This window comes from Triticum aestivum, chromosome 7A (genome assembly GCF_018294505.1).
Source record: "Triticum aestivum cultivar Chinese Spring chromosome 7A, IWGSC CS RefSeq v2.1, whole genome shotgun sequence".
Taxonomy (NCBI): domain Eukaryota; kingdom Viridiplantae; phylum Streptophyta; class Magnoliopsida; order Poales; family Poaceae; genus Triticum; species Triticum aestivum.
The window spans coordinates 330684129-330692956 of record NC_057812.1 but is presented as its reverse complement, the minus strand read 5'-3'; positions in this window follow the sequence as shown (position 1 = coordinate 330692956).

The window sequence follows — 8828 nt, the reverse complement described above, 5'->3', positions numbered from 1 at the left end:
ACAAGATTGAAGACTTAGTCCCGTGTCCGGGTGGGACTCTCCTTTGCGTGGAAGGCAAGCTTGGCAATTCGGATATGTAGATCTCCTCCCTTGTACCCGACTCTATGTAACCCTAGCCCCTCCGGTGTCTATATAAACCGGAGGGTTTTAGTTCGTAGAACAACAATTAGACCATAGTCTAGCTTCTAGGGTTTAGCCTCTCCGATCTCGTGATAGATCAACTCTTGTAATACTCATATCATCAAGATCAATCAAGCAGGAAGTAGGGTATTACCTCCATCGAGAGGGCCCGAACCTGGGTAAACATTGTGTCCCCTGCCTCCTGTTACCATCCGCCTTAGACGCACAGTTCGGGACCCCCTACCCGAGATCCGCCAGTTTTGACACTGACATTGGTGCTTTCATTGAGAGTTCCACTGTGTCGTCATCATAAGGCTTGATGGCTCCTTCGATCATCGGCAACGATGCGATCTAGGGTGAGGTTTTCCTCCCCGGACAGATCTTTGTATTCGGCGGCTTCGTACTGTGGGTCAACTCGCTCGGCCATCTGGAGCAGATCGAGAGCTACGCCCCTGGCCATCAGGTCAGGTTCAGAAGCTTGAAGTATACCACCGACATCCACGGACACTTGATCTTCGACGGATTCGAACCCATGTCAGGTACGCCGCACAGTCACGATGAGCATGATTTAGCTCTGTCGTCGGATAGTGTTGGGAGATCACACCTGTAACTACTCCGGCCCTCAATCCGGAACAGATTGCGCCGTCCGAGGATGGGTGGATGAACCCCGCCACGGAGGCCGCACACTCAGCAGCGATAGAGTCGAATACTGACTTCACCTCCTATAAGACATGTGTTGCCGGACACTCGGATTCGCCCCCGGCCACAGACTCCGAACCGCTCGCATCCGTGCCCATCCAATCTGATTGGGCACCGATCATGGAGTTCACCTCCACGAATATCTTTCAGCACTCGCCCCTAGGCGACATGCTAAACTCAGTACGGTCTCTCTCCTTGTCAGGAGACCCTTGGCCGAACTATGTCCGGCTCGAGTGGGAAGCAGACGGCGAAGAAATTCGTTCCCCACCCACCACCCACTTAGTAGCCAATGTCGATGACCTAACCGACATGCTCAACTTCGACTCCGAAGACATCAACGGTATGGACGACGATGCGGGAGATGAACAGGAACCACCGCCCACAGGGTGCTGGACTGCCACCTCATCATATGATATATACATGGTGGACACCCCCAATGAAAGCGATGGCACTAAGGCAACGGAGGATAATCCCCCCGAGAAGCAATCCAAGAACCGGCGTCATTGGCGCCGCTCTAAGCCCCGCCATAGAAAAAACAGCGATGCCGGCACAGGAGACAATAACGCTGCAAATAGTGCCAAAGACGAAGACAATCCCCTCCAGCCACGCTTTGAGCAGGAGGATGGGCAAGCCAGCCCTAAGGAACAGGCAGCAGACGAAGAATTAAAGGATGAGAATTACATGCCTCTCTCTGAAGACGAGGTGAGCCTCAGTGACGAAGAATTTATCGTGCCTAAGGATCCCGTCGAGTAGGAGCGCTTCAAGCGCCGGCTTATTGCCACAGCAAAAAGCCTGAAGAAAAAGCAACAACAGCTTCAAGCTGAGCAAGATCTGCTAGCGGATAGATGGACTGAGGTTCTGGCAGCCGAGGAACACAAACTCGAGCGCCCAATCAAAAGTTTCCCAAAGCGCAGGTTGCTACCCCAACTTGAAGAGGAAGCATTAAAGCCTACGCTTCCAGCGTATGATGCGGCAGACCGACCACCTCGTGGCCGGGACAAAGTGGCATATAAGCCCGAAGTCCAGCCCGCACCCCGTCGCCAGTCAAACAAATACAGCAAGGCCCGGGGTAACACGCAGGACCTGCAAGACGTATTGGAAAACAAAGCAGGACACAAAAGATCGATCTTCGGATCACGAGGGCGCACCCCAACACATGATGACGACCATCATGCCGGATATACCAAAAGCAAATCCGGTCGGGCCAAACACAGCAGACAAGAATCGTACGAACTGCGTCGTGACATAGCCTGGCACGGAGGCGCCGCACACCCCCTATGCTTCACTGACGAAGTAATCGATCATGAATTCTCAGAAGGGTTTAAACCCATGAACATTGAATCATACGATGGTACTACTGACCCCGCGTTATGGATAGAGGATTTCTTCCTCCACATTCACATGGCCCGCGGGGATGATCTACACGCCATCAAGTACCTCCCGTTAAAACTCAAAGGACCAACTCGGCATTGGCTAAATAGCTTGCCAGCAAACTCCATCGGAAGTTGGGAAACCTGGCAAACGCATTCCTGGACAACTTCCAGGGCACATATGTGCGACCATCGGACGCTGATGATTTAAGTCACATAACACAACAGCCCAGAGAGTCAGCCAGGAAATTTTAGACTCGGTTCCTAACCAAAAAGAACCAAATTGTGGACAGTCCAGATGCTGAAGCCCTAGCGGCCTTTAAACATAACATCTGTGATGAGTGGCTCGCCCGACATCTCGGCCAAGAGAAGCCAAAATCCATGGCAGCCCTCACAACACTCATGACCCGCTTCTGCGCGGGCGAGGATAGCTGGTTGGCCCGTAGCACACAGAAGCAACCCTGGCACATCAGAGGCTAGAGACAGCAACGGCAAGCCACGTCGCAACAGATACAAGCGCCACAACAATGGCGATAACGCCGAAGACACGGCAGTCAATGCCAGATTCAGTGGCTCTAAATCCGGTCAGCGGAAAAAGCCGTTCAAAAGAAACAATCCGGGCCCGTCTAGTTTGGACCGCATACTCGACCGCTCGTGTCAAATTCCCGGAACCCCCGATAAGCCAGCCAACCACACCAACAGAGAATGCTGGGTGTTCAAACAGGTCGGCAAGTTGAATGCCGAAAGCAAGGAAAAGGGGCTGCATAGCGACGACGACGAGGAGCCCCGACCGCCGAACACAGGAGGATGGAAGAATTTTCCTCCCCAAGTGAAACCGGTGAACATGATATACGCAACCCATATCCCCAAGCGGGAACGGAAGCGTGCACTCGGGGACATCTACACGATGGAGCCAGTCGCCCCAAAGTTCAAACCATGGTCTTCTTGTCTGATCACCTTTGATCGCAGGGACCACCCCACTAGTATCTGTCATGGCGGTTCTGCCGCATTGGTCCTTGATCCTATCATTGACGGATTCCACCTCACTCGAGTCCTTATGGACGGTGGCAGCAGCCTGAACCTACTTTATCAGGATTAGGTGCGCAAAATGGGTATAGACCCCTTGAGGATCAAACCCACAAAAACCACCTTCAAAGGTGTCATACCAGGTGTAGAGGCATATTGCACGGGCTCAATCACACTGGAAGTGGTCTTCGGATCTCCGGATAACTTTCGAAGCGAAGAGTTAATCTTCGATATCGTCCCCTTCCATAGTGGCTATCACGCACTACTTGGACGAACCACATTCGCTAGATTCAATGCGGTACCGCATTATGCATACCTCAAGCTCAAAATGCCAGGACCTCGTGGGGTTATAACAGTTAATGGAAACACAGAATGCTCGCTCCGCACGGAGGAGCACACTGTGGCCCTTGCAGCAGAAGTGCAAAGCAGCCTTTTGAGGTAAACCGCCCATTCGACGACAAGGTCCACAGACACATTCAAGCGAGTCCAGAATAACCTGCAACAGGATCACCAGGCGCGTTCAGAGCTAGCCTAGAAATTCAGACTCCGTCCTAGTCCCAGTCAAGCGATGAAATTTGTGTTGTGCGTACATAACTACGCACTAAAGATACCATGGGTATAGGCAGAGGCATGGCTATGGCACGTCCCACAAGGCGGTTCAACCGCCTCAGGACCAGTATATCTTTATTATCTTCTTCCTTTCAGGACCCTATTCTCTGGAGGCCCTCTCCGATAGCTAGATCATCGGACCCATCACGGGAGGGAAGCACCAAGGGAGCAAGAAGCTTTGGCGTACAAGGGAATCCCCAGGTGGTCTCTCATAACGATCGTTATACCTGTTTTACATACCCGCACACAGCTCGCCCTTGGATCGGACATGTCAGATAGTCCTATTTTTGCTTATTATACTACTTATACATACGCTTTGACGTATCCTCTAAATAACAATGCACAGCGTCGGCTTATTATTGCATTTATTTATTTATTTTCTTTTCCTTGTTTGTCTATTCACGACAAGTTGCTCCCGTACATTTTGGTACGTTTAGTACGCCAGGGGCTTCAGTGTACCCCGTAACACGACAAGAAAAGTCCGAACACTTTCGATAGTGCGGCACCCCGAACTTATAGCATTATATGCATCAGCTCTGAATCATGTCTTGGGTCAATAGTTGGGTTTTCCTGGCTCCCATGTTTTGGTGACTTACGTTCCGCTATATCGGCTAAGGTCGCACTGTGAGAACTACTGTGATTGTGTCCCGGTTCTTCCGGACGAGCACCTTAGTAGAGAAAGCCGAAAACTGACTGTCATGATGCGGTGAGAGCTGGTCGCTGTTCGAGAGGTCCCAAATCCCTAAAGATTTTTTCCGCTTCAGGCGAGGAGTCGGCCTTGTCCGATTTCGGCATTCATAGCGCCCCAAGTACGGCCTTCCGAATACTAGGGGCTTCGCCAAAATTTAAAATTGTAGACTTCTATGGCTAAGTGAGAGTGATAAAGCTTTATAGTCTGATTGCCTGGTTCGTTGTGATGAACATCTCCTTCGAAGGACCCAAAACTGGGATAAAGAGTGAACAGATTTATCCCGAACACCTCAGTACTAGCTACATGGGGGCAGAAGCCGACGACTAGCCAACTCTCAGATTTTATAAACGGCCGCATAGAAGGTAATATTTTAAATCAACAAGCGTTATATAGCGCAGATGAACTTGTTTTTATACTACAGGATCACATGAGTACATTCATTCAAATATTACATCCTTAGAACACTCCTCCGCCATAAGGCGGGCACCCTTCAAGACGCTGCCATAATACTTTTCGGGGCGGCGATGCTCCTTGCCCTCCGGCGGCCCCTCCTTCACCAGCTTCTCGGTGTCCATCTTCGCCCAGTGCACTTTCACTCGGGCAAAAGCCCTGCATGCACCCTCAATGCAGACAGGCTGCTTTATGACTTCAAGCCGTGGGCATGCATTCACAAGCTGCCTCACCAGGTCGAAGTAGCTGCCAGGCAGGGGCTTGCCAGGCCACATCCGGACTATGAGGCCTTTCATGGCCTGTTCGTCCGCCTTGTGAAGCTCGACCAGTTGCTTCAACTGGTTGCTCAAGGGCATCGGATGTTCGGTCCCAGTATACTGAGACCAGAACAACTTCTCCGTCGAGCTCCCTTCCTCGGCCCGGTAAAATTTCGCGGCATCGGACACACTACGGGGAAGATCTACGAACGCTCCTGGAGAGCTCCGAACTCGGGTAAGTAAAAGGTAAGTTTCCTTCACATGCTTGCTTTATGTAGCGACCCGACCCGAATGGATCAAGTCTCTGTGCTTAAGTGTCATCCCTGGGTCGGTATGCTGACACACACAGTACTCGAGGATTTATAACAGAGGTAAATCACATGTATAAGTAACGTAAATACTATTACCTCAATCCCAAAATAGCGGAAGTAACTAGGTTGTGGATTCCCATCAACACCAACGGCAAAGTTGAGTGTAGAAATCGTAACCCTAACGTATCACTTACTCGTCGTAAGATATCCTGCAACATGAGACGTTGCAGCCACAAAGGGTCAGTACATTGAATGTACTGGCAAATTCACACCATAGAGAATGATGAATAAAGGCTATCACTACATGCATATTTGGCTGGTGGAAAAGCTCTATGGTTATAAGGTTTTTGCGAAAAGCCAATTTTTCCCTACTGCAAAGGAATAAATTTTAATTAACTATCATGGTGGTTGTTAAACATTGAGAATGGTAGACAGCATTCTCAATCCCAATTAAGTAACATCATGAAATACTCTCAAACCCAATCCACGTCTACGAGCATAGCATCGCCATGTAAGCATAACATAATAGTAACTCCCAAGGTTTGAATGCAGGGCGATAGGTTCCTACCTCATCAACTACTTCCCAATACCCACATGTTATCAATCCTACTCATGCAATGTTTGAGGGTGAATCTAATGCATAAAAACTGGGTATGAAAGGGGATATGATCAAAGTGTGAACTTGCCTGCAATGTTGATGAAGATGATTCGCACTCAAAACTCTTGATAGATCTACTCGTCTTACTCCGGTCAATCTACCGTAAGCAAGCAATAGTAACCACACATAAGAAATCACTCAAAAGATCAGAAAGAACAAAGAAGTCGATTCGCAAAACATTAAATCCAAGCAAATAGCTCTTGCAACATAAAAACAATTTCTAACAGTACCAAAATTATGTGAATTTGGCCTTATTAGAATGTTTAGGTCAAGAGCTTCAATTTGCAAAAAGAATCAACTCAAACGGAGCTACGAAACTAAAGTTATGATCAAACGAAGTTTGAATTCAAATCTGATCTAATTCAAATTTTAAACTTTTCAAAAACATGTTTGAGTTGGATTACTGGATAGAGGGGATTATAACGAAGATGTGGGCGTTGGTTTCGTTGGATTTGGACTAACGAGTAAAAAGTTATAATCATTTGAAAATCAGGGACTAATCTGTAAATAAAATCTTCACGGATGGGTCCCTGGCCGAAATTTAAAATAAAAAGAAAAAGAGAAACGCTACCGAACGAACGTTCGCTGCCGAACACCAACTAATGAATCTGTTCACTAGAACTACCTAAACAGAAAGCATTCGTTAAATAAACTAACAAAATAATAAACCGCTCTAACCTAAAAAACAAAAAAAACCATAGGAAACTGAGGGGTTTTGTACCGGTTCTCGCGGAGTCAACCGTGGCAAGAAAACCAATGGCGGTGGCCTTCTCCAGCGAGACCGGACGGCGGCGGCGGCTCGGGTCCGACCGGGGCGGCGGCTCCGGTCGTCCAGGAGGGCGGCGAAGGGGTTGGGGAAGGGCGGCGCGGCGAGGCGAGGCGGATGGCGGCGTCGGTGGTGGTCCGCGGGGCAAGACGGAGCGGGGTGGCGGCGGTGGATCTCGCCGGCGGCGGCGGGATGCGGCGCAAGGGCGGCGGTGCGGGGGAAAGAGGGAGAGACGGGCGGCGGGCGCGGCTTTAAAGGAGGGGGGCTGCGTGAGGCTTGGAGAAGGGGCAAAGGAGGAGGCCGGACAGCGCACGGCGGCCATGGCGGTGCGATGGCGTGCCCGAGCGGGACTCCCGCTCGGGAAGGAGAGGAGCGGCGCGCTGGGCTGGGCTTGGCCTGTTGGGCCGGCCCAGTTCGGCGGAGGGGAGCTCTTTTTTTATTTATTTTTTTTAATAAACCTTTTTTACAGAGAACTTAAAATAATAAAAACAAAATAACTAAAAATATTTTATAGGCATATAATATATCAAATTTTTTAGAAAAAGATTTTCTATGACATGAACATTTTTATAACTTCAAATAAAATCCACACAAATTCAGATAAATCAAAGAGTGCTACTCGTCTAATAAAAACTCAATAAAAATCATTTTAAAAATACCAAAATGATTTCAAATTAATTCTTCTCCGATTTTCTATTGTAGGGAATCATGTAACCCTAATTTCCATATATTTTATTTTTGGAGAAAAATAATTTGAATAAAACTCAAATATCTCCAAATTGAAAATAAATTCAAATGAACTTTGAATTTAATTCTTTGAACTCCCAACTCATATTTCATATAATTTGAAGAAGTCATTTTATCTTCGCTCGTGAAAATCATTGAGTTGCATAAAGTTGCAGAATTGGAAATATTTTCCAAATGAAATTCAAATATTTTCAAACACCCCATTTCATTTAAATAAATGGAAGAAGTCATGTCATCTTCTCTCCGGGGTTTTGTGATGAAAAGAATTTGAATTTGCGGAGATCAAAAAGCAAATATGAAAGTTTGGGAAAGTCCTTTTATTCCCTCTCTTTTAACTTTCAAAAAGTTTTGAATTCACTCACTTTCAGACAATCAATCAAACAATCAACCAAATCTATCTAATTATTATAACATTCCAAAATTTAGAATTTTGGTATGTTACAAACCTACCACCCTTAAGGTTATTATCCATCCTTATTCTTGACAGTGTCGGTCTTCTCAGATCCTCGAGAAAATTCCTTCTCGGAGCTCTTCCGGTAGTGGCATAACCTTTTCCTCAATTCTTCTGTCTTTCATCTAGGTAAGGTTATTCCGAGATTGGGTCTTCTTAGCGGACGGGTCTGGCGCCAATACTAATCAACTATCGACATCTCATGGTGGTCAACAATTTTTGGTTTCTCCTGCAGGAAATGGGTCTGGGTTGATCCTCACCGTATAACCTACGGTTGGCAAAAAGCTACCGTGTACAAGGGAAAAATTCTTATACCATTCTAAGGTTTAACAAGGTTTAATATCGTCGTCTCTCTACTATAGGCAAGTCACTCAGATTTACCATCCCATATAGCAAGGTGAATAATAAGAGTAAGTCGGTATGGTGATCAATCCATCCCGCACCCAAATCATTACCCTGTATATGCTTTAGTGAATCTCGCATTCTAACACTCGGTCATCCTCACAAGCATTGCAGAATTTCTCTTGTCGATGAACTAAGTTCGGAAAATTCCATGGATTCTGCAAGCCAAACAAACATCTATCGTTCCTTCACAACTCTCAGGTTTTGCGTTACTCCTATAAGATTGTCTGTCGACAAAGGTATATCCTCTTCCAGGGTTCTTCCTTCAGCA